The following is a 25,600-nucleotide window of genomic DNA, read 5'->3' as shown; positions in this document are numbered from 1 at the left end:
ACACTTTGATCTTAGCCAAAAGGCCGAGAAGCGATACTACTTATACCTTCGACAAATACTTATATATAGCTTTTACCTTTCTATTGCAATGGCGTAAATGTAGTTTACTCGCACGTCATTCATACAAAGACTATCGATCGTGTAGGTCCTTTAGGATTTAGAACAAAGATAAATTTTCACATAGTTGTCTTTTTTTTCGTTTTGTTCCTAAGAAACAGAAATTAAATAATAAAACACATTTTAGAAAATATGAACAACGACTCTCATTCCCAACTTTTCATGGGCTGTTCAGTTTACTTGAACAGCCTGTCACCTAGCGGAGAAAGACGTTGTCAAAAGTAAATATTTAGCGAAAATCGTTTTTCATTTTGCATCTAAACCTTGATTTTACTTCTAAAATGTATATTTCACTGCTTTAAATGACAAAAGTGGCGCTTAATAAGGGTACAAGTTAAACGGCTTAACTAATATTTGCTATAAATAGTTGGTCTGTGCAGCGTTACCAAATACTAAATCGAGGTATAACTCTCTCGGGTTATAAATACGCGTTGAAAATATAGATCTGAATTTTGTGAATGTGAGTTCACCTCTAAAGAGCGTATAGTAGCGATTTTGGAAATGACATTAGCACATATTTTCTTGTCATAACAGAATAGAGAATAATTTCACTTGTCAATTTTGTTCTAAAGTGATTGAACCAGCCCGTATGACTTTAATTATTGAAAGTTCTGGAAAATCAACGGGTAATGAACATTTATATGTACATTTCAATTGTTTTCCTATAATATTTCAAAACAAGTGGAATGTTTGCTGTTTGTTTCTTAATGAAATTTATCGCTAACAAGTCACAGATACATTTTCTGACACGTCAAAACCTCATAAAACACTACATAAGGATGTGACCAAAGGTGAACCCACTTAATATATAGTCACAACATGAGATAAAACACAGATTTGACCCTTCAAAATAATACCACCAACCATTCAGAAGTAAGGTATATTTCTTGTAATATTGTGGGACTGACAACTTGTTGCTTGAAGTCTGATGCGCAACTTCAAATCAGATGTGATGGTACTTTTTGTTTTTTTTTCTTTTGGCGCATGCAGTGTTCTATTTTGTTGTAATTGTAAGTTAACTTACTCATTGTAACAAGCCTGTAGTTTCTTGTAGTTGTGGAATAAATATGTAATAACGAATTTACGGAAGCAGTTTGTTCGTCAAAGCAACAAAAATCAATACAAACATACTACTTGTATTTCCATTCAATTTTTGTCGTTTCCTAAAATGATTCAACCCTGTTCTTGGCGTATTGTTTTTCAGAACACTCTCGACGCAACCACATCGTTTAAGCGAGGAAAAGAAAGCGTTGACGTTAAACGCGAAAGATTAAAAACATTACGATATATCGTCACGGTAATCAAGTTGGTAAAGAGAACAAAAGAAAGCGACTCGTAATAATTTGTCGTACATTTCCACTTCGTAATAAACTATTGTTAGAATCATGTAGAGAGTGGGCCGATCCCAGAAATACTGCAATACTGGCCAACCTGTGGCAGGAGTGGAGCAAGCTCCAAGCACCCCGCCGCCTTACAAAAAATAAGTTTAATATCATGGTCCCCAATGGGAACCGTATCAGATATTAAGCTGATAAGAACAGATACTACACTTTGATCTTAGCCAAAAGGCCGAGAAGCGATACTACTTATACCTTCGACAAATACTTATATATAGCTTTTACCTTTCTATTGCAATGGCGTAAATGTAGTTTACTCGCACGTCATTCATACAAAGACTATCGATCGTGTAGGTCCTTTAGGATTTAGAACAAAGATAAATTTTCACATAGTTGTCTTTTTTTTTCGTTTTGTTCCTAAGAAACAGAAATTAAATAATAAAACACATTTTAGAAAATATGAACAACGACTCTCATTCCCAACTTTTCATGGGCTGTTCAGTTTACTTGAACAGCCTGTCACCTAGCGGAGAAAGACGTTGTCAAAAGTAAATATTTAGCGAAAATCGTTTTTCATTTTGCATCTAAACCTTGATTTTACTTCTAAAATGTATATTTCACTGCTTTAAATGACAAAAGTGGCGCTTAATAAGGGTACAAGTTAAACGGCTTAACTAATATTTGCTATAAATAGTTGGTCTGTGCAGCGTTACCAAATACTAAATCGAGGTATAACTCTCTCGGGTTATAAATACGCGTTGAAAATATAGATCTGAATTTTGTGAATGTGAGTTCACCTCTAAAGAGCGTATAGTAGCGATTTTGGAAATGACATTAGCACATATTTTCTTGTCATAACAGAATAGAGAATAATTTCACTTGTCAATTTTGTTCTAAAGTGATTGAACCAGCCCGTATGACTTTAATTATTGAAAGTTCTGGAAAATCAACGGGTAATGAACATTTATATGTACATTTCAATTGTTTTCCTATAATATTTCAAAACAAGTGGAATGTTTGCTGTTTGTTTCTTAATGAAATTTATCGCTAACAAGTCACAGATACATTTTCTGACACGTCAAAACCTCATAAAACACTACATAAGGATGTGACCAAAGGTGAACCCACTTAATATATAGTCACAACATGAGATAAAACACAGATTTGACCCTTCAAAATAATACCACCAACCATTCAGAAGTAAGGTATATTTCTTGTAATATTGTGGGACTGACAACTTGTTGCTTGAAGTCTGATGCGCAACTTCAAATCAGATGTGATGGTACTTTTGTTTTTTTTTCTTTTGGCGCATGCAGTGTTCTATTTTGTTGTAATTGTAAGTTAACTTACTCATTGTAACAAGCCTGTAGTTTCTTGTAGTTGTGGAATAAATATGTAATAACGAATTTACGGAAGCAGTTTGTTCGTCAAAGCAACAAAAATCAATACAAACATACTACTTGTATTTCCATTCAATTTTTGTCGTTTCCTAAAATGATTCAACCCTGTTCTTGGCGTATTGTTTTTCAGAACACCTCGACGCAACCACATCGTTTAAGCGAGGAAAAGAAAGCGTTGACGTTAAACGCGAAAGATTAAAAACATTACGATATATCGTCACGGTAATCAAGTTGGTAAAGAGAACAAAAGAAAGCGACTCGTAATAATTTGTCGTACATTTCCACTTCGTAATAAACTATTGTTAGAATCATGTAGAGAGTGGGCCGATCCCAGAAATACTGCAATACTGGCCAACCTGTGGCAGGAGTGGAGCAAGCTCCAAGCACCCCGCCGCCTTACAAAAAATAAGTTTAATATCATGGTCCCCAATGGGAACCGTATCAGATATTAAGCTGATAAGAACAGATACTACACTTTGATCTTAGCCAAAAGGCCGAGAAGCGATACTACTTATACCTTCGACAAATACTTATATATAGCTTTTACCTTTCTATTGCAATGGCGTAAATGTAGTTTACTCGCACGTCATTCATACAAAGACTATCGATCGTGTAGGTCCTTTAGGATTTAGAACAAAGATAAATTTTCACATAGTTGTCTTTTTTTTTCGTTTTGTTCCTAAGAAACAGAAATTAAATAATAAAACACATTTTAGAAAATATGAACAACGACTCTCATTCCCAACTTTTCATGGGCTGTTCAGTTTACTTGAACAGCCTGTCACCTAGCGGAGAAAGACGTTGTCAAAAGTAAATATTTAGCGAAAATCGTTTTTCATTTTGCATCTAAACCTTGATTTTACTTCTAAAATGTATATTTCACTGCTTTAAATGACAAAAGTGGCGCTTAATAAGGGTACAAGTTAAACGGCTTAACTAATATTTGCTATAAATAGTTGGTCTGTGCAGCGTTACCAAATACTAAATCGAGGTATAACTCTCTCGGGTTATAAATACGCGTTGAAAATATAGATCTGAATTTTGTGAATGTGAGTTCACCTCTAAAGAGCGTATAGTAGCGATTTTGGAAATGACATTAGCACATATTTTCTTGTCATAACAGAATAGAGAATAATTTCACTTGTCAATTTTGTTCTAAAGTGATTGAACCAGCCCGTATGACTTTAATTATTGAAAGTTCTGGAAAATCAACGGGTAATGAACATTTATATGTACATTTCAATTGTTTTCCTATAATATTTCAAAACAAGTGGAATGTTTGCTGTTTGTTTCTTAATGAAATTTATCGCTAACAAGTCACAGATACATTTTCTGACACGTCAAAACCTCATAAAACACTACATAAGGATGTGACCAAAGGTGAACCCACTTAATATATAGTCACAACATGAGATAAAACACAGATTTGACCCTTCAAAATAATACCACCAACCATTCAGAAGTAAGGTATATTTCTTGTAATATTGTGGGACTGACAACTTGTTGCTTGAAGTCTGATGCGCAACTTCAAATCAGATGTGATGGTACTTTTTGTTTTTTTTTTCTTTTGGCGCATGCAGTGTTCTATTTTGTTGTAATTGTAAGTTAACTTACTCATTGTAACAAGCCTGTAGTTTCTTGTAGTTGTGGAATAAATATGTAATAACGAATTTACGGAAGCAGTTTGTTCGTCAAAGCAACAAAAATCAATACAAACATACTACTTGTATTTCCATTCAATTTTTGTCGTTTCCTAAAATGATTCAACCCTGTTCTTGGCGTATTGTTTTTCAGAACACCTCGACGCAACCACATCGTTTAAGCGAGGAAAAGAAAGCGTTGACGTTAAACGCGAAAGATTAAAAACATTACGATATATCGTCACGGTAATCAAGTTGGTAAAGAGAACAAAAGAAAGCGACTCGTAATAATTTGTCGTACATTTCCACTTCGTAATAAACTATTGTTAGAATCATGTAGAGAGTGGGCCGATCCCAGAAATACTGCAATACTGGCCAACCTGTGGCAGGAGTGGAGCAAGCTCCAAGCACCCCGCCGCCTTACAAAAAATAAGTTTAATATCATGGTCCCCAATGGGAACCGTATCAGATATTAAGCTGATAAGAACAGATACTACACTTTGATCTTAGCCAAAAGGCCGAGAAGCGATACTACTTATACCTTCGACAAATACTTATATATAGCTTTTACCTTTCTATTGCAATGGCGTAAATGTAGTTTACTCGCACGTCATTCATACAAAGACTATCGATCGTGTAGGTCCTTTAGGATTTAGAACAAAGATAAATTTTCACATAGTTGTCTTTTTTTTTCGTTTTGTTCCTAAGAAACAGAAATTAAATAATAAAACACATTTTAGAAAATATGAACAACGACTCTCATTCCCAACTTTTCATGGGCTGTTCAGTTTACTTGAACAGCCTGTCACCTAGCGGAGAAAGACGTTGTCAAAAGTAAATATTTAGCGAAAATCGTTTTTCATTTTGCATCTAAACCTTGATTTTACTTCTAAAATGTATATTTCACTGCTTTAAATGACAAAAGTGGCGCTTAATAAGGGTACAAGTTAAACGGCTTAACTAATATTTGCTATAAATAGTTGGTCTGTGCAGCGTTACCAAATACTAAATCGAGGTATAACTCTCTCGGGTTATAAATACGCGTTGAAAATATAGATCTGAATTTTGTGAATGTGAGTTCACCTCTAAAGAGCGTATAGTAGCGATTTTGGAAATGACATTAGCACATATTTTCTTGTCATAACAGAATAGAGAATAATTTCACTTGTCAATTTTGTTCTAAAGTGATTGAACCAGCCCGTATGACTTTAATTATTGAAAGTTCTGGAAAATCAACGGGTAATGAACATTTATATGTACATTTCAATTGTTTTCCTATAATATTTCAAAACAAGTGGAATGTTTGCTGTTTGTTTCTTAATGAAATTTATCGCTAACAAGTCACAGATACATTTTCTGACACGTCAAAACCTCATAAAACACTACATAAGGATGTGACCAAAGGTGAACCCACTTAATATATAGTCACAACATGAGATAAAACACAGATTTGACCCTTCAAAATAATACCACCAACCATTCAGAAGTAAGGTATATTTCTTGTAATATTGTGGGACTGACAACTTGTTGCTTGAAGTCTGATGCGCAACTTCAAATCAGATGTGATGGTACTTTTTGTTTTTTTTTTCTTTTGGCGCATGCAGTGTTCTATTTTGTTGTAATTGTAAGTTAACTTACTCATTGTAACAAGCCTGTAGTTTCTTGTAGTTGTGGAATAAATATGTAATAACGAATTTACGGAAGCAGTTTGTTCGTCAAAGCAACAAAAATCAATACAAACATACTACTTGTATTTCCATTCAATTTTTGTCGTTTCCTAAAATGATTCAACCCTGTTCTTGGCGTATTGTTTTTCAGAACACCTCGACGCAACCACATCGTTTAAGCGAGGAAAAGAAAGCGTTGACGTTAAACGCGAAAGATTAAAAACATTACGATATATCGTCACGGTAATCAAGTTGGTAAAGAGAACAAAAGAAAGCGACTCGTAATAATTTGTCGTACATTTCCACTTCGTAATAAACTATTGTTAGAATCATGTAGAGAGTGGGCCGATCCCAGAAATACTGCAATACTGGCCAACCTGTGGCAGGAGTGGAGCAAGCTCCAAGCACCCCGCCGCCTTACAAAAAATAAGTTTAATATCATGGTCCCCAATGGGAACCGTATCAGATATTAAGCTGATAAGAACAGATACTACACTTTGATCTTAGCCAAAAGGCCGAGAAGCGATACTACTTATACCTTCGACAAATACTTATATATAGCTTTTACCTTTCTATTGCAATGGCGTAAATGTAGTTTACTCGCACGTCATTCATACAAAGACTATCGATCGTGTAGGTCCTTTAGGATTTAGAACAAAGATAAATTTTCACATAGTTGTCTTTTTTTTCGTTTTGTTCCTAAGAAACAGAAATTAAATAATAAAACACATTTTAGAAAATATGAACAACGACTCTCATTCCCAACTTTTCATGGGCTGTTCAGTTTACTTGAACAGCCTGTCACCTAGCGGAGAAAGACGTTGTCAAAAGTAAATATTTAGCGAAAATCGTTTTTCATTTTGCATCTAAACCTTGATTTTACTTCTAAAATGTATATTTCACTGCTTTAAATGACAAAAGTGGCGCTTAATAAGGGTACAAGTTAAACGGCTTAACTAATATTTGCTATAAATAGTTGGTCTGTGCAGCGTTACCAAATACTAAATCGAGGTATAACTCTCTCGGGTTATAAATACGCGTTGAAAATATAGATCTGAATTTTGTGAATGTGAGTTCACCTCTAAAGAGCGTATAGTAGCGATTTTGGAAATGACATTAGCACATATTTTCTTGTCATAACAGAATAGAGAATAATTTCACTTGTCAATTTTGTTCTAAAGTGATTGAACCAGCCCGTATGACTTTAATTATTGAAAGTTCTGGAAAATCAACGGGTAATGAACATTTATATGTACATTTCAATTGTTTTCCTATAATATTTCAAAACAAGTGGAATGTTTGCTGTTTGTTTCTTAATGAAATTTATCGCTAACAAGTCACAGATACATTTTCTGACACGTCAAAACCTCATAAAACACTACATAAGGATGTGACCAAAGGTGAACCCACTTAATATATAGTCACAACATGAGATAAAACACAGATTTGACCCTTCAAAATAATACCACCAACCATTCAGAAGTAAGGTATATTTCTTGTAATATTGTGGGACTGACAACTTGTTGCTTGAAGTCTGATGCGCAACTTCAAATCAGATGTGATGGTACTTTTTGTTTTTTTTTCTTTTGGCGCATGCAGTGTTCTATTTTGTTGTAATTGTAAGTTAACTTACTCATTGTAACAAGCCTGTAGTTTCTTGTAGTTGTGGAATAAATATGTAATAACGAATTTACGGAAGCAGTTTGTTCGTCAAAGCAACAAAAATCAATACAAACATACTACTTGTATTTCCATTCAATTTTTGTCGTTTCCTAAAATGATTCAACCCTGTTCTTGGCGTATTGTTTTTCAGAACATCTCGACGCAACCACATCGTTTAAGCGAGAAAAAGAAAGCGTTGACGTTAAACGCGAAAGATTAAAAACATTACGATATATCGTCACGGTAATCAAGTTGGTAAAGAGAACAAAAGAAAGCGACTCGTAATAATTTGTCGTACATTTCCACTTCGTAATAAACTATTGTTAGAATCATGTAGAGAGTGGGCCGATCCCAGAAATACTGCAATACTGGGCCAACCCGTGGCAGGAGTGGAGCAAGCTCCAAGCACCCCGCCGCCTTACAAAAATAAGTTTAATATCATGGTCCCCAATGGGAACCGTATCAGATATTAAGCTGATAAGAACAGATACTACACTTTGATCTTAGCCAAAAGGCCGAGAAGCGATACTACTTATACCTTCGACAAATACTTATATATAGCTTTTACCTTTCTATTGCAATGGCGTAAATGTAGTTTACTCGCACGTCATTCATACAAAGACTATCGATCGTGTAGGTCCTTTAGGATTTAGAACAAAGATAAATTTTCACATAGTTGTCTTTTTTTTCGTTTTGTTCCTAAGAAACAGAAATTAAATAATAAAACACATTTTAGAAAATATGAACAACGACTCTCATTCCCAACTTTTCATGGGCTGTTCAGTTTACTTGAACAGCCTGTCACCTAGCGGAGAAAGACGTTGTCAAAAGTAAATATTTAGCGAAAATCGTTTTTCATTTTGCATCTAAACCTTGATTTTACTTCTAAAATGTATATTTCACTGCTTTAAATGACAAAAGTGGCGCTTAATAAGGGTACAAGTTAAACGGCTTAACTAATATTTGCTATAAATAGTTGGTCTGTGCAGCGTTACCAAATACTAAATCGAGGTATAACTCTCTCGGGTTATAAATACGCGTTGAAAATATAGATCTGAATTTTGTGAATGTGAGTTCACCTCTAAAGAGCGTATAGTAGCGATTTTGGAAATGACATTAGCACATATTTTCTTGTCATAACAGAATAGAGAATAATTTCACTTGTCAATTTTGTTCTAAAGTGATTGAACCAGCCCGTATGACTTTAATTATTGAAAGTTCTGGAAAATCAACGGGTAATGAACATTTATATGTACATTTCAATTGTTTTCCTATAATATTTCAAAACAAGTGGAATGTTTGCTGTTTGTTTCTTAATGAAATTTATCGCTAACAAGTCACAGATACATTTTCTGACACGTCAAAACCTCATAAAACACTACATAAGGATGTGACCAAAGGTGAACCCACTTAATATATAGTCACAACATGAGATAAAACACAGATTTGACCCTTCAAAATAATACCACCAACCATTCAGAAGTAAGGTATATTTCTTGTAATATTGTGGGACTGACAACTTGTTGCTTGAAGTCTGATGCGCAACTTCAAATCAGATGTGATGGTACTTTTTGTTTTTTTTTCTTTTGGCGCATGCAGTGTTCTATTTTGTTGTAATTGTAAGTTAACTTACTCATTGTAACAAGCCTGTAGTTTCTTGTAGTTGTGGAATAAATATGTAATAACGAATTTACGGAAGCAGTTTGTTCGTCAAAGCAACAAAAATCAATACAAACATACTACTTGTATTTCCATTCAATTTTTGTCGTTTCCTAAAATGATTCAACCCTGTTCTTGGCGTATTGTTTTTCAGAACACCCTCGACGCAACCACATCGTAAAGCGAGGAAAAGAAAGCGTTGACGTTAAACGCGAAAGATTAAAAACATTACGATATATCGTCACGGTAATCAAGTTGGTAAAGAGAACAAAAGAAAGCGACTCGTAATAATTTGTCGTACATTTCCACTTCGTAATAAACTATTGTTAGAATCATGTAGAGAGTGGGCCAACCCGTGGCAGGAGTGGAGCAAGCTCCAAGCACCCCGCCGCCTTACAAAAAATAAGTTTAATATCATGGTCCCCAATGGGAACCGTATCAGATATTAAGCTGATAAGAACAGATACTACACTTTGATCTTAGCCAAAAGGCCGAGAAGCGATACTACTTATACCTTCGACAAATACTTATATATAGCTTTTACCTTTCTATTGCAATGGCGTAAATGTAGTTTACTCGCACGTCATTCATACAAAGACTATCGATCGTGTAGGTCCTTTAGGATTTAGAACAAAGATAAATTTTCACATAGTTGTCTTTTTTTTCGTTTTGTTCCTAAGAAACAGAAATTAAATAATAAAACACATTTTAGAAAATATGAACAACGACTCTCATTCCCAACTTTTCATGGGCTGTTCAGTTTACTTGAACAGCCTGTCACCTAGCGGAGAAAGACGTTGTCAAAAGTAAATATTTAGCGAAAATCGTTTTCATTTTGCATCTAAACCTTGATTTTACTTCTAAAATGTATATTTCACTGCTTTAAATGACAAAAGTGGCGCTTAATAAGGGTACAAGTTAAACGGCTTAACTAATATTTGCTATAAATAGTTGGTCTGTGCAGCGTTACCAAATACTAAATCGAGGTATAACTCTCTCGGGTTATAAATACGCGTTGAAAATATAGATCTGAATTTTGTGAATGTGAGTTCACCTCTAAAGAGCGTATAGTAGCGATTTTGGAAATGACATTAGCACATATTTTCTTGTCATAACAGAATAGAGAATAATTTCACTTGTCAATTTTGTTCTAAAGTGATTGAACCAGCCCGTATGACTTTAATTATTGAAAGTTCTGGAAAATCAACGGGTAATGAACATTTATATGTACATTTCAATTGTTTTCCTATAATATTTCAAAACAAGTGGAATGTTTGCTGTTTGTTTCTTAATGAAATTTATCGCTAACAAGTCACAGATACATTTTCTGACACGTCAAAACCTCATAAAACACTACATAAGGATGTGACCAAAGGTGAACCCACTTAATATATAGTCACAACATGAGATAAAACACAGATTTGACCCTTCAAAATAATACCACCAACCATTCAGAAGTAAGGTATATTTCTTGTAATATTGTGGGACTGACAACTTGTTGCTTGAAGTCTGATGCGCAACTTCAAATCAGATGTGATGGTACTTTTTTTTTTTTTTTTCTTTTGGCGCATGCAGTGTTCTATTTTGTTGTAATTGTAAGTTAACTTACTCATTGTAACAAGCCTGTAGTTTCTTGTAGTTGTGGAATAAATATGTAATAACGAATTTACGGAAGCAGTTTGTTCGTCAAAGCAACAAAAATCAATACAAACATACTACTTGTATTTCCATTCAATTTTTGTCGTTTCCTAAAATGATTCAACCCTGTTCTTGGCGTATTGTTTTTCAGAACACTCTCGACGCAACCACATCGTTTAAGCGAGGAAAAGAAAGCGTTGACGTTAAACGCGAAAGATTAAAAACATTACGATATATCGTCACGGTAATCAAGTTGGTAAAGAGAACAAAAGAAAGCGACTCGTAATAATTTGTCGTACATTTCCACTTCGTAATAAACTATTGTTAGAATCATGTAGAGAGTGGGCCGATCCCAGAAATACTGCAATACTGGGCCAACCCGTGGCAGGAGTGGAGCAAGCTCCAAGCACCCCGCCGCCTTACAAAAATAAGTTTAATATCATGGTCCCCAATGGGAACCGTATCAGATATTAAGCTGATAAGAACAGATACTACACTTTGATCTTAGCCAAAAGGCCGAGAAGCGATACTACTTATACCTTCGACAAATACTTATATATAGCTTTTACCTTTCTATTGCAATGGCGTAAATGTAGTTTACTCGCACGTCATTCATACAAAGACTATCGATCGTGTAGGTCCTTTAGGATTTAGAACAAAGATAAATTTTCACATAGTTGTCTTTTTTTTTCGTTTTGTTCCTAAGAAACAGAAATTAAATAATAAAACACATTTTAGAAAATATGAACAACGACTCTCATTCCCAACTTTTCATGGGCTGTTCAGTTTACTTGAACAGCCTGTCACCTAGCGGAGAAAGACGTTGTCAAAAGTAAATATTTAGCGAAAATCGTTTTCATTTTGCATCTAAACCTTGATTTTACTTCTAAAATGTATATTTCACTGCTTTAAATGACAAAAGTGGCGCTTAATAAGGGTACAAGTTAAACGGCTTAACTAATATTTGCTATAAATAGTTGGTCTGTGCAGCGTTACCAAATACTAAATCGAGGTATAACTCTCTCGGGTTATAAATACGCGTTGAAAATATAGATCTGAATTTTGTGAATGTGAGTTCACCTCTAAAGAGCGTATAGTAGCGATTTTGGAAATGACATTAGCACATATTTTCTTGTCATAACAGAATAGAGAATAATTTCACTTGTCAATTTTGTTCTAAAGTGATTGAACCAGCCCGTATGACTTTAATTATTGAAAGTTCTGGAAAATCAACGGGTAATGAACATTTATATGTACATTTCAATTGTTTTCCTATAATATTTCAAAACAAGTGGAATGTTTGCTGTTTGTTTCTTAATGAAATTTATCGCTAACAAGTCACAGATACATTTTCTGACACGTCAAAACCTCATAAAACACTACATAAGGATGTGACCAAAGGTGAACCCACTTAATATATAGTCACAACATGAGATAAAACACAGATTTGACCCTTCAAAATAATACCACCAACCATTCAGAAGTAAGGTATATTTCTTGTAATATTGTGGGACTGACAACTTGTTGCTTGAAGTCTGATGCGCAACTTCAAATCAGATGTGATGGTACTTTTGTTTTTTTTTTTTTTTGGCGCATGCAGTGTTCTATTTTGTTGTAATTGTAAGTTAACTTACTCATTGTAACAAGCCTGTAGTTTCTTGTAGTTGTGGAATAAATATGTAATAACGAATTTACGGAAGCAGTTTGTTCGTCAAAGCAACAAAATCAATACAAACATACTACTTGTATTTCCATTCAATTTTGTCGTTTCCTAAAATGATTCAACCCTGTTCTTGGCGTATTGTTTTCAGAACACCCTCGACGCAACCACATCGTAAAGCGAGGAAAAGAAAGCGTTGACGTTAAACGCGAAAGATTAAAAACATTACGATATATCGTCACGGTAATCAAGTTGGTAAAGAGAACAAAAGAAAGCGACTCGTAATAATTTGTCGTACATTTCCACTTCGTAATAAACTATTGTTAGAATCATGTAGAGAGTGGGCCGATCCCAGAAATACTGCAATACTGGGCCAACCCGTGGCAGGAGTGGAGCAAGCTCCAAGCACCCCGCCGCCTTACAAAAAATAAGTTTAATATCATGGTCCCCAATGGGAACCGTATCAGATATTAAGCTGATAAGAACAGATACTACACTTTGATCTTAGCCAAAAGGCCGAGAAGCGATACTACTTATACCTTCGACAAATACTTATATATAGCTTTTACCTTTCTATTGCAATGGCGTAAATGTAGTTTACTCGCACGTCATTCATACAAAGACTATCGATCGTGTAGGTCCTTTAGGATTTAGAACAAAGATAAATTTTCACATAGTTGTCTTTTTTTTCGTTTTGTTCCTAAGAAACAGAAATTAAATAATAAAACACATTTTAGAAAATATGAACAACGACTCTCATTCCCAACTTTTCATGGGCTGTTCAGTTTACTTGAACAGCCTGTCACCTAGCGGAGAAAGACGTTGTCAAAAGTAAATATTTAGCGAAAATCGTTTTCATTTTGCATCTAAACCTTGATTTTACTTCTAAAATGTATATTTCACTGCTTTAAATGACAAAAGTGGCGCTTAATAAGGGTACAAGTTAAACGGCTTAACTAATATTTGCTATAAATAGTTGGTCTGTGCAGCGTTACCAAATACTAAATCGAGGTATAACTCTCTCGGGTTATAAATACGCGTTGAAAATATAGATCTGAATTTTGTGAATGTGAGTTCACCTCTAAAGAGCGTATAGTAGCGATTTTGGAAATGACATTAGCACATATTTTCTTGTCATAACAGAATAGAGAATAATTTCACTTGTCAATTTTGTTCTAAAGTGATTGAACCAGCCCGTATGACTTTAATTATTGAAAGTTCTGGAAAATCAACGGGTAATGAACATTTATATGTACATTTCAATTGTTTTCCTATAATATTTCAAAACAAGTGGAATGTTTGCTGTTTGTTTCTTAATGAAATTTATCGCTAACAAGTCACAGATACATTTTCTGACACGTCAAAACCTCATAAAACACTACATAAGGATGTGACCAAAGGTGAACCCACTTAATATATAGTCACAACATGAGATAAAACACAGATTTGACCCTTCAAAATAATACCACCAACCATTCAGAAGTAAGGTATATTTCTTGTAATATTGTGGGACTGACAACTTGTTGCTTGAAGTCTGATGCGCAACTTCAAATCAGATGTGATGGTACTTTTTGTTTTTTTTTCTTTTGGCGCATGCAGTGTTCTATTTTGTTGTAATTGTAAGTTAACTTACTCATTGTAACAAGCCTGTAGTTTCTTGTAGTTGTGGAATAAATATGTAATAACGAATTTACGGAAGCAGTTTGTTCGTCAAAGCAACAAAATCAATACAAACATACTACTTGTATTTCCATTCAATTTTGTCGTTTCCTAAAATGATTCAACCCTGTTCTTGGCGTATTGCTTTTCAGAACACCCTCGACGCAACCACATCGTAAAGCGAGGAAAAGAAAGCGTTGACGTTAAACGCGAAAGATTAAAAACATTACGATATATCGTCACGGTAATCAAGTTGGTAAAGAGAACAAAAGAAAGCGACTCGTAATAATTTGTCGTACATTTCCACTTCGTAATAAACTATTGTTAGAATCATGTAGAGAGTGGGCCGATCCCAGAAATACTGCAATACTGGGCCAACCCGTGGCAGGAGTGGAGCAAGCTCCAAGCACCCCGCCGCCTTACAAAAATAAGTTTAATATCATGGTCCCCAATGGGAACCGTATCAGATATTAAGCTGATAAGAACAGATACTACACTTTGATCTTAGCCAAAAGGCCGAGAAGCGATACTACTTATACCTTCGACAAATACTTATATATAGCTTTTACCTTTCTATTGCAATGGCGTAAATGTAGTTTACTCGCACGTCATTCATACAAAGACTATCGATCGTGTAGGTCCTTTAGGATTTAGAACAAAGATAAATTTTCACATATTTGTCTTTTTTTTCGTTTTGTTCCTAAGAAACAGAAATTAAATAATAAAACACATTTTAGAAAATATGAACAACGACTCTCATTCCCAACTTTTCATGGGCTGTTCAGTTTACTTGAACAGCCTGTCACCTAGCGGAGAAAGACGTTGTCAAAAGTAAATATTTAGCGAAAATCGTTTTCATTTTGCATCTAAACCTTGATTTTACTTCTAAAATGTATATTTCACTGCTTTAAATGACAAAAGTGGCGCTTAATAAGGGTACAAGTTAAACGGCTTAACTAATATTTGCTATAAATAGTTGGTCTGTGCAGCGTTACCAAATACTAAATCGAGGTATAACTCTCTCGGGTTATAAATACGCGTTGAAAATATAGATCTGAATTTTGTGAATGTGAGTTCACCTCTAAAGAGCGTATAGTAGCGATTTTGGAAATGACATTAGCACATATTTTCTTGTCATAACAGAATAGAGAATAATTTCACTTGTCAATTTTGTTCTAAAGTGATTGAACCAGCCCGTATGACTTTAATTATTGAAAGTTCTGGAAAATCAACGGGTAATGAACATTTATATGTACATTTCAATTGTTTTCCTATAATATTTCAAAACAAGTGGAATGTTTGCTGTTTGTTTCTTAATGAAATTTATCGCTAACAAGTCACAGATACATTTTCTGACACGTCAAAACCTCATAAAACACTACATAAGGATGTGACCAAAGGTGAACCCACTTAATATATAGTCACAACATGAGATAAAACACAGATTTGACCCTTCAAAATAATACCACCAACCATTCAGAAGTAAGGTATATTTCTTGTAATATTGTGGGACTGACAACTTGTTGCTTGAAGTCTGATGCGCAACTTCAAATCAGATGTGATGGTACTTTTTTTTTTTTTTTTTTTGGCGCATGCAGTGTTCTATTTTGTTGTAATTGTAAGTTAACTTACTCATTGTAACAAGCCTGTAGTTTCTTGTAGTTGTGGAATAAATATGTAATAACGAATTTACGGAAGCAGTTTGTTCGTCAAAGCAACAAAATCAATACAAACATACTACTTGTATTTCCATTCAATTTTGTCGTTTCCTAAAATGATTCAACCCTGTTCTTGGCGTATTGTTTTCAGAACACCCTCGACGCAACCACATCGTTTAAGCGAGGAAAAGAAAGCGTTGACGTTAAACGCGAAAGATTAAAAACATTACGATATATCGTCACGGTAATCAAGTTGGTAAAGAGAACAAAAGAAAGCGACTCGTAATAATTTGTCGTACATTTCCACTTCGTAATAAACTATTGTTAGAATCATGTAGAGAGTGGGCCGATCCCAGAAATACTGCAATACTGGGCCAACCCGTGGAGCAAGCTCAAGCACCCCGCCGCCTTACAAAAATAAGTTTAATATCATGGTCCCCAATGGGAACCGTATCAGATATTAAGCTGATAAGAACAGATACTACACTTTGATCTTAGCCAAAAGGCCGAGAAGCGATACTACTTATACCTTCGACAAATACTTATATATAGCTTTTACCTTTCTATTGCAATGGCGTAAATGTAGTTTACTCGCACGTCATTCATACAAAGACTATCGATCGTGTAGGTCCTTTAGGATTTAGAACAAAGATAAATTTTCACATATTTGTCTTTTTTTTCGTTTTGTTCCTAAGAAACAGAAATTAAATAATAAAACACATTTTAGAAAATATGAACAACGACTCTCATTCCCAACTTTTCATGGACTGTGCAGTTTACTTGAACAGCCTGTCACCTAGCGGAGAAAGACGTTGTCAAAGTAAATATTTAGCGAAAATCGTTTTTCATTTTGCATCTAAACCTTGATTTTACTTCTAAAATGTATATTTCACTGCTTTAAATGACAAAAGTGGCGCTTAATAAGGGTACAAGTTAAACGGCTTAACTAATATTTGCTATAAATAGTTGGTCTGTGCAGCGTTACCAAATACTAAATCGAGGTATAACTCTCTCGGGTTATAAATACGCGTTGAAAATATAGATCTGAATTTTGTGAATGTGAGTTCACCTCTAAAGAGCGTATAGTAGCGATTTTGGAAATGACATTAGCACATATTTTCTTGTCATAACAGAATAGAGAATAATTTCACTTGTCAATTTTGTTCTAAAGTGATTGAACCAGCCCGTATGACTTTAATTATTGAAAGTTCTGGACAATCAACGGGTAATGAACATTTATATGTACATTTCAATTGTTTTCCTATAATATTTCAAAACAAGTGGAATGTTTGCTGTTTGTTTCTTAATGAAATTTATCGCTAACAAGTCACAGATACATTTTCTGACACGTCAAAACCTCATAAAACACTACATAAGGATGTGACCAAAGGTGAACCCACTTAATATATAGTCACAACATGAGATAAAACACAGATTTGACCCTTCAAAATAATACCACCAACCATTCAGAAGTAAGGTATATTTCTTGTAATATTGTGGGACTGACAACTTGTTGCTTGAAGTCTGATGCCCAACTTCAAATCAGATGTGATGGTACTTTTTGTTTTTTTTTCTTTTGGCGCATGCAGTGTTCTATTTTGTTGTAATTGTAAGTTAACTTACTCATTGTAACAAGCCTGTAGTTTCTTGTAGTTGTGGAATAAATATGTAATAACGAATTTACGGAAGCAGTTTGTTCGTCAAAGCAACAAAATCAATACAAACATACTACTTGTATTTCCATTCAATTTTGTCGTTTCCTAAAATGATTCAACCCTGTTCTTGGCGTATTGTTTTTCAGAACACTCTCGACGCAACCACATCGTTTAAGCGAGGAAAAGAAAGCGTTGACGTTAAACGCGAAAGATTAAAAACATTACGATATATCGTCACGGTAATCAAGTTGGTAAAGAGAACAAAAGAAAGCGACTCGTAATAATTTGTCGTACATTTCCACTTCGTAATAAACTATTGTTAGAATCATGTAGAGAGTGGGCCGATCCCAGAAATACTGCAATACTGGGCCAACCCGTGGCAGGAGTGGAGCAAGCTCCAAGCACCCGCCGCTTTACAAAATAAGTTTAATATCATGGTCCCCAATGGGAACCGTATCAGATATTAAGCTGATAAGAACAGATACTACACTTTGATCTTAGCCAAAAGGCCGAGAAGCGATACTACTTATACCTTCGACAAATACTTATATATAGCTTTTACCTTTCTATTGCAATGGCGTAAATGTAGTTTACTCGCACGTCATTCATACAAAGACTATCGATCGTGTAGGTCCTTTAGGATTTGAACAAAGATAAATTTTCACATAGTTGTCTTTTTTTTCGTTTTGTTCCTAAGAAACAGAAATTAAATAATAAAACACATTTTAGAAAATATGAACAACGACTCTCATTCCCAACTTTTCATGGGCTGTTCAGTTTACTTGAACAGCCTGTCACCTAGCGGAGAAAGACGTTGTCAAAAGTAAATATTTAGCGAAAATCGTTTTCATTTTGCATCTAAACCTTGATTTTACTTCTAAAATGTATATTTCACTGCTTTAAATGACAAAAGTGGCGCTTAATAAGGGTACAAGTTAAACGGCTTAACTAATATTTGCTATAAATAGTTGGTCTGTGCAGCGTTACCAAATACTAAATCGAGGTATAACTCTCTCGGGTTATAAATACGCGTTGAAAATATAGATCTGAATTTTGTGAATGTGAGTTCACCTCTAAAGAGCGTATAGTAGCGATTTTGGAAATGACATTAGCACATATTTTCTTGTCATAACAGAATAGAGAATAATTTCACTTGTCAATTTTGTTCTAAAGTGATTGAACCAGCCCGTATGACTTTAATTATTGAAAGTTCTGGAAAATCAACGGGTAATGAACATTTATATGTACATTTCAATTGTTTTCCTATAATATTTCAAAACAAGTGGAAGCGATACTACTTATACCTTCGACAAATACTTATATATAGCTTTTACCTTTCTGACTCCATCAAATTTAGACCACTTAACACAGATGTTTATATAGCCATACCATTCAACAAGGCTCAATGCATACTTAGAAATATGAAAAAAGTCAAATACCATCTCTCAAGTTACTTTTAATCAAACTAAGTTCTGTGGCTTCTGACACAATATAGTCCTCCTTATATATACAAAATCGATTTCCTTATTAGCCCTGTACTTTTGTCTGTCCAACTAGCTGTACTCCAACCAAAACTTTACAGTGAATGACTTTCATTAATAAAATACCCTCACTTCACACCCAAGTAGTTTACCTTATGGCTTTCTTTTACCATATAAATGGCACATCTGTGGGATCATCCTTTGGCCTTACCTTGGTTCACACCTTTTTCTGCAATTATTAGCAATGATTGTTTGTTAATTGTCCGAGCAATCCACCATAGATAGTATAGATAGTAGTAGACTGTTAAATTTTATATTTCATACTGAAATCTTACCGGTGCAATATAAATCTTACTTGGAATACAGGAAACAAACTTAAGTCTGTCATTCTTAGACATCACCATAAATGATGATCAAAATGATGTTTCTGTATCCAACTACGGAAAGAGAAATTTCACTTACCTCAACATGTGATTTCACATCTTTTCTCCTCCTAAGGTAACCTGATCATTCTAACTTCTTTAAGACTACAAAATACACTTATATTTGTACCCATACAACAAAACTTGTATATTTTACTATGAAGAAAAGTGGGTATTTTGAAGATTTTGTGAAATCAACCCTAATGAATTTTCTAATAAGAAATACTTGACCCTCATAGAAACATTAAATACATCTAAATGATCCTTGTGTTTATATGCTAAACAGAGTTTAAATCTTAAAACAACAACAAAAACTTAAAACATAATTCATGTTACATAATTTCAACTAAGATTTGTCTTTCAGCCATTTACTCTAAATCAAGTGCTGAATACCGACCCTACTTTGTTCATGGTTCAAATACTCATCCACATGCCATAGTTAAAATCATTGAACAGTAACTATTAATAACAATGTGAATTTCATACATAACTGGTCACTCTATTATCTCCCCATTTCCCTGCTAGCCACATATAAAATCAAACAACTAGACACATTATCTCAATGATAGACATCAAAGTTTTAGCAACGGATCAAACAAATATGAAACTTCGGACCAAAAGAAATCTACAATGTGAATAATGTATCCCTAACTTAAGTAATAACTCAATCTCTCCTCAGTTAAGCTTGTCTCGACCTTATCATTAAGTCAAGCAAGGCATCTATGGTGGGTGTTTATTCAAGTTTATTTAATAACTTGTACAACCTTTAGGTTTCTATATTAGCTTTACATATATTTAAGTTTGTAAAATAATTTCTATTCAGGTTTTTATTTGCAATTATAGTTTTGTATTCACTGTAAGAATTTCCTTCAAACAATAAGTGTATTCCAAAACAGTAGCAATATCACGTGTGTCGAATCCCTCCCATGTCAAGATGACACTCAGTAGCAAGCTAATGTATGTCAAAGTTAAATCTCTCTTATGTCAAGATGAAACATAGCAGCAGTTCATTTATGTTAAGTTTAAATCTCTCTTATTTCAAGATGACACTTAATAGCAAGATCACGAATGTCAAGGTCTTAAACCAAGATTGATGTTAAACTCCAGTTATAGATGCAAACATTTACACATTCTCCATTGATAGAATCCCAGTCCATCACAGGTTAACCTCCCAGCTAAAAACTAGTATCCATTATACAGCTGGGTGGACTAAAACAACCGAGTAATGTCTCCAAGTTAACTTAATCATTGCCATTAACAAGTCTCAAACATACATCCTTCCATCCACGAGTCCAAAGCATGAAGCCAGTAAGCAACACTACCCTTAAGTTCATATACATATTGAATATTAATAACAAACACAGCACTTCTTTCATGAATAATCCCTCTGCTACTTAACTCTTACATCAAAGACAGCTGTTTTAACATGTTTTACTGATGCCTAAGTAAGCCGTTAAGTTCCAATAATTATTAATAATAATTGCAAAACTCAGGGTTACAAATGAATCACTAACATCTAATGTCAGATTTCAAGTAAAAATGTCAAGTTTCTTCAGTTTTTATGATTTCAAAAGAATAAAGTTCATTTAATGCTACTTTGTTGTTTAATTTCTCCAAACCATGAAAAAATAACATGGTTTACTTTCCTTTTTACATTTGACACTTATTATAAAGCAGAAACTAGTATATTTGAAAAGTTAAGAAAAAACAGAAGATAAAGGGAACCAGTGAGGTATTTAATGAAAAAATAACTGAGAAAGGTTTTTTTAATCATAGTACAAGAATATTTTCTCAAGTACAATTTAAAGGAAACCATAAGTCTAAATAAATATATTAACATAACCTACTAAAGCTTATATGTGTTCCTCAAAGAAAAAAGAAATCAAAACAAAATAATTCACCATGTCACACAATATGTGGTTAACTGTTGCAAAATGTACAGATCCCTCAGATTACTAAAATTATCCTGATAAACACCTGATTATTTTACTACATTCTCTAGTTAGTTTACTCTGCTTAAATCAAACTTTTTCTTGTGGATCTCTATGAAACATAACAACTTAAGTATCATTAATGGTTCTTTTTTAATTTAATAAATTTTGGTTATTCTTTGAATTTGAAATCTGAAAATAAGTTATGATAATAAATAAAAAAAATTACTCTTCAAAATTAAATAACTAGAACAGGCCTTTCATAGTGGTGAACCTTAGCTCATGTTGAGTCAGCTCTCCAACATTAACACTATGAGTACCAGCAACTAATTTTTACTGGATAACATTGATCTTGTTATATTTCATTCCAAAAATAAAGAAGAAGAAAACTGTTTAATATATAACAAAAAAAAATTCCTAAAAGCATTAAGTTTCAGAAAAATAAATTTTCCTGTTATATTTCATGCCTTAATGTTAACTAATGCCAGCAGGTCTCTACAAAGATATTTTGGTAGAGCCCTGCCTCAAAAGGGTAACACACATGCCACCTTGTTTATAACCTTTCATAATCCAGGCTAAAACAAGTTTAAACTTATAAAAAAATCATTAAACCTTTCAAATATGATTTTTTAAAACAAGTATTACAAAATTAACTAAAATGTAAAAGTAAAACCTAAATACAATATTGATGGTCTAACTACAGTATATTTAGGTAAGAAACCACTGTATTTTTATAGTTGATCACATAGGCAACAACACTAATGACAGAGCAGTTACACATACACAGTAAGTAAAACTGTGTGTCAGTTTAAAACTGTCTGTTGAAAGAGATAGTGTAAAATAACCTCTTTCTAACATATAACATTATCTGATAGATAGAGTGACCTGAGCCATTTCAAACATTTTACATTACCTGTTGATAGAGATAGTGTGACCTGAGCTCCATTTAACATGGAACATTATATGTTGATAGAGATAGTGTGAACTGAGCTCTTTTTAACATATAACATTACTGTTGATAAACATTATGAGCTGAGCTCTTTCTAACATATAACTTTATTTGTTGACAGAGATAGTTTGAAATGACCTCTTTCTAACATACACCATTATCTGTTGATAGATAGTATGAATTGAGCTCTTTTTAACATATAACATTATTTAATAGAGATAGTTTGAACTTAGCTCTTTCTAACATACATTATCTTTTGATAGAGATAGTGTGAACTGAGCTCTTTTAACATATAACATTATTTGATAAAGGTAGTGTGAACTGAGATAATAAAAGTCAAAGTAACACATACATTAAGTACAATACAAAGCAGTCCCAGCTGAAGGGAAAATTTGCTGCCCATGCAGCAAAATCCCCCCCCCCAAAAAAAAAACACTCAGAAAGTGGTTCAAAAAAGACTGAGGCACCAAAGCAAATTGAAACTTTCCCCACCTGCAAAGTTAAAAACATTAGTTTACTTTTATGATAATTTAAATATTTAATTGCAAATTGGAGCACAAAAGTCATTACACTCGTTCTATATATTTTTTGTAATGTTTAAACATTTCCTTAATGGGTCAACAGTAACATAGAGATGTAGAGCACTAGATTCCAGGATTTTCATAGCTAGTTTTATAGATGAACTTTGTGTTAAAACAAATAATTTCATTTTAATCTTTCACTTTACCTAATTTTTCAGGATAGTTCCTACACGTATCTCCCACTGTAGTTCTTTCCCAATAACATCCACTTCTTAGCATGGTTGTAATTTATTTCTCTTTAACTCTTTTAACCCTGATATGTTTTACTACAGGTGAGAGAAAGGTTCAGTGTGTTACATTCAAATTTACAATAGAATAAAATCTTAGCTAATTATCCATATTTAAATAAAATATAAGTTTTAAGTTTCTGATTAACAAAAAATTATTTTATAAACCTAGAATCTCCACTAGTAAAAAAAAGTGGCGTATTTTCTCTACACATCTCGTTTTCTCTATTTTCCATCAGCCCTTGAACTAGTAAGACATTAAACATAAATTAATCACAACAGAATCATTAATCATTGCTCAGACAATCCATAATTTTTATAGTCTTCAATTCTCTTTGGTTACAGAACTATCAATAGAAGATCAAACCCTTCCTGATACATATTCTCTTTCAGGATTTCTTCTTAGATCTCTCTTATATCTATGTATGACTATATATCACATATAGCTGAGAGAAAGTAAACATTTTTAGCTATCAAAATGCATAATTACCATTATTATAAGAACAGTGGCTCGAATGTCTTCAAGAATTGATGGAAAAAAAAAAGATTGAGTAAGTATTTTATTTCATGTTTATTTTTGTATAATTATAAAAGTAACTACAATGTAACAATCGGAATCTTTATAGGTTAGTTAAGATTACATTACGTGAAATAAATAATAATAATATAATAATGTTTCACAAGGCACAAAGAAGCATGCATGTGGGTAATTTTATTACATTGCTTAATGTAAGCTGCACATGCCCCAAGTGATTTACAACTTATAATGACAATGGCAGTTGTTGGACATGGTTCAAAGGGCAATTAAATAAGAGAACTGAATTATAAACAGATTTTTACAGTTACAAGCTTAAACTTCCTTAAGATAAAGAAATGTAGTTTCATGTTACATTTTGAAATCATTCTAGAAAGAAAAAGGGTAATTTAGTTTTATTTCAATTTTTTTGGTCATTAAGAGATCAGTCAAATTGACCAATCCTGTTTTGAGTTAGAGTAGAGAAAGTAAGAGGTAAAATATAGTTTTACTTTATAAAAATACATCTGAAATGTATTTAGGATGTTTTAGGGATAACACAAAGTAAATTTAAGATTATCAAAATGAAATAAAAATATTTTAAATGTTAATAGTAAAATTACTTTCGACATTGATTGTTGTTAAAAAATAATTAATACACCAATGGATAAATCTTCTAGTAATAGCACAGTATGCTCACATTACACATGGGGCTCCCTCTACAATGCTCTTCTGAACCTTCACTTCAAAGTTCAGCAGAAGGTGTCAGTACCGGATAAGTTGAGAAGAAGGATGAGCAGATACACGCATGTATCGTAAATAGGAAAATTATAACTTACCTCTCCTCACAAGTTTATCTAGAATGCTACATTAAGAAGGAGGATGGCCAGTGAGAGAAATAACAGAAGCACCTATGAAAGTTATGAAGGAGTCTCCTGACCATGAAAGGAAGTGAAGGGAAACTGCACCACTTCTGACCCAGGTGTACTCTTTATCCATGTGTAGAATTCATAAAACATAATAGCAGAAATTTCAAATTGTATGGTGGCTTGGGCACACACACTGTACTCAGCAAGTCAACCAAATCCAAAACTTCTTGTATGGGGTATCAAAATCCAGAGGGTTTGATGAGGATCGTACCATCTTCACCTCCAATCTGGTAATCAGGGATTAACACCAGCTTTAATTACTGGGTATTACACAAGGATCATCACCCTGCACTTGAGAAAATGAAACTTGTGCTGATTGGTTGACTTTCTCTTTCTACTTAGTTATGGACTTGCTCTTTCCCTTTTTTGGCTTTGATGCAGACTTGCTCTTTATAGGCTGTGATGTAGGCATGCTCTTTCCCTTTTTGGGGCTCTGATATGGGCTTGTTCAAGCTCAATTTATTTAAGGTTTAATGATTTATAACCTATCTTTATCACTCTACTCTGACTGGCTAGTGGATACATTATAATATTTCCACAATGCTTCCTCAAACAATAAATCATTATTGACTAATATTTAAATAATACGTTGTTTTAGTTCTTTTATTCTCATTTATTTCTTGCATCTAATTCTAAAATTAGATATAAAATTATATCTAAAATATAAAATTTTAGCAATTTCGAACAATTCACTTTTGTTATATTTATCTAGTTGTTAGAGTCACGGCAATTCAAGAAAACTTTGATAATCAGACATGATCAAATCTTGTTAGCACTGATAAACGTAAATTGAAATAAGATTTGAATTTTAATT

At 33.5% G+C, this 25,600-nt stretch overlaps 9 non-coding genes and 2 pseudogenes across 9 annotated transcripts; all 11 read right to left on the bottom strand.

Moving 5' to 3' along the window:
- Positions 1-1,506: 1,506 nt before the first annotated feature.
- Positions 1,507-1,698, bottom strand: LOC143245687 (U2 spliceosomal RNA). The gene has a single exon (XR_013025670.1). It is a non-coding gene; the product is annotated as a U2 spliceosomal RNA (small nuclear RNA).
- A 1,470-nt stretch (positions 1,699-3,168) lies between these two features.
- LOC143245686 (U2 spliceosomal RNA) lies at positions 3,169-3,360 on the bottom strand. Its single transcript, XR_013025669.1, has one exon. It is a non-coding gene; the product is annotated as a U2 spliceosomal RNA (small nuclear RNA).
- Positions 3,361-4,832: 1,472 nt separating this feature from the next.
- LOC143245685 (U2 spliceosomal RNA) lies at positions 4,833-5,024 on the bottom strand. The gene has a single exon (XR_013025668.1). It is a non-coding gene; the product is annotated as a U2 spliceosomal RNA (small nuclear RNA).
- A 1,472-nt stretch (positions 5,025-6,496) lies between these two features.
- On the bottom strand, positions 6,497-6,688 carry LOC143245684 (U2 spliceosomal RNA). Its single transcript, XR_013025667.1, has one exon. It is a non-coding gene; the product is annotated as a U2 spliceosomal RNA (small nuclear RNA).
- A 1,470-nt stretch (positions 6,689-8,158) lies between these two features.
- LOC143245675 (U2 spliceosomal RNA) lies at positions 8,159-8,350 on the bottom strand. The gene has a single exon (XR_013025658.1). It is a non-coding gene; the product is annotated as a U2 spliceosomal RNA (small nuclear RNA).
- A 1,470-nt stretch (positions 8,351-9,820) lies between these two features.
- Positions 9,821-9,985, bottom strand: LOC143245698 (U2 spliceosomal RNA; annotated as a pseudogene).
- Positions 9,986-11,456: 1,471 nt separating this feature from the next.
- LOC143245674 (U2 spliceosomal RNA) lies at positions 11,457-11,648 on the bottom strand. Its single transcript, XR_013025657.1, has one exon. It is a non-coding gene; the product is annotated as a U2 spliceosomal RNA (small nuclear RNA).
- A 1,467-nt stretch (positions 11,649-13,115) lies between these two features.
- Positions 13,116-13,308, bottom strand: LOC143245678 (U2 spliceosomal RNA). Its single transcript, XR_013025661.1, has one exon. It is a non-coding gene; the product is annotated as a U2 spliceosomal RNA (small nuclear RNA).
- A 1,467-nt stretch (positions 13,309-14,775) lies between these two features.
- LOC143245673 (U2 spliceosomal RNA) lies at positions 14,776-14,967 on the bottom strand. The gene has a single exon (XR_013025656.1). It is a non-coding gene; the product is annotated as a U2 spliceosomal RNA (small nuclear RNA).
- Positions 14,968-16,433: 1,466 nt separating this feature from the next.
- On the bottom strand, positions 16,434-16,615 carry LOC143245694 (U2 spliceosomal RNA; annotated as a pseudogene).
- Positions 16,616-18,083: 1,468 nt separating this feature from the next.
- On the bottom strand, positions 18,084-18,273 carry LOC143245683 (U2 spliceosomal RNA). The gene has a single exon (XR_013025666.1). It is a non-coding gene; the product is annotated as a U2 spliceosomal RNA (small nuclear RNA).
- Between the last annotated feature and the right edge of the window lie 7,327 nt (positions 18,274-25,600).

The sequence above is a fragment of the Tachypleus tridentatus genome, chromosome 2 (assembly GCF_004210375.1).
Source record: "Tachypleus tridentatus isolate NWPU-2018 chromosome 2, ASM421037v1, whole genome shotgun sequence".
Taxonomy (NCBI): Eukaryota; Metazoa; Arthropoda; class Merostomata; order Xiphosura; family Limulidae; genus Tachypleus; species Tachypleus tridentatus.
This window is presented reverse-complemented; position numbering and strand designations above follow the sequence as displayed.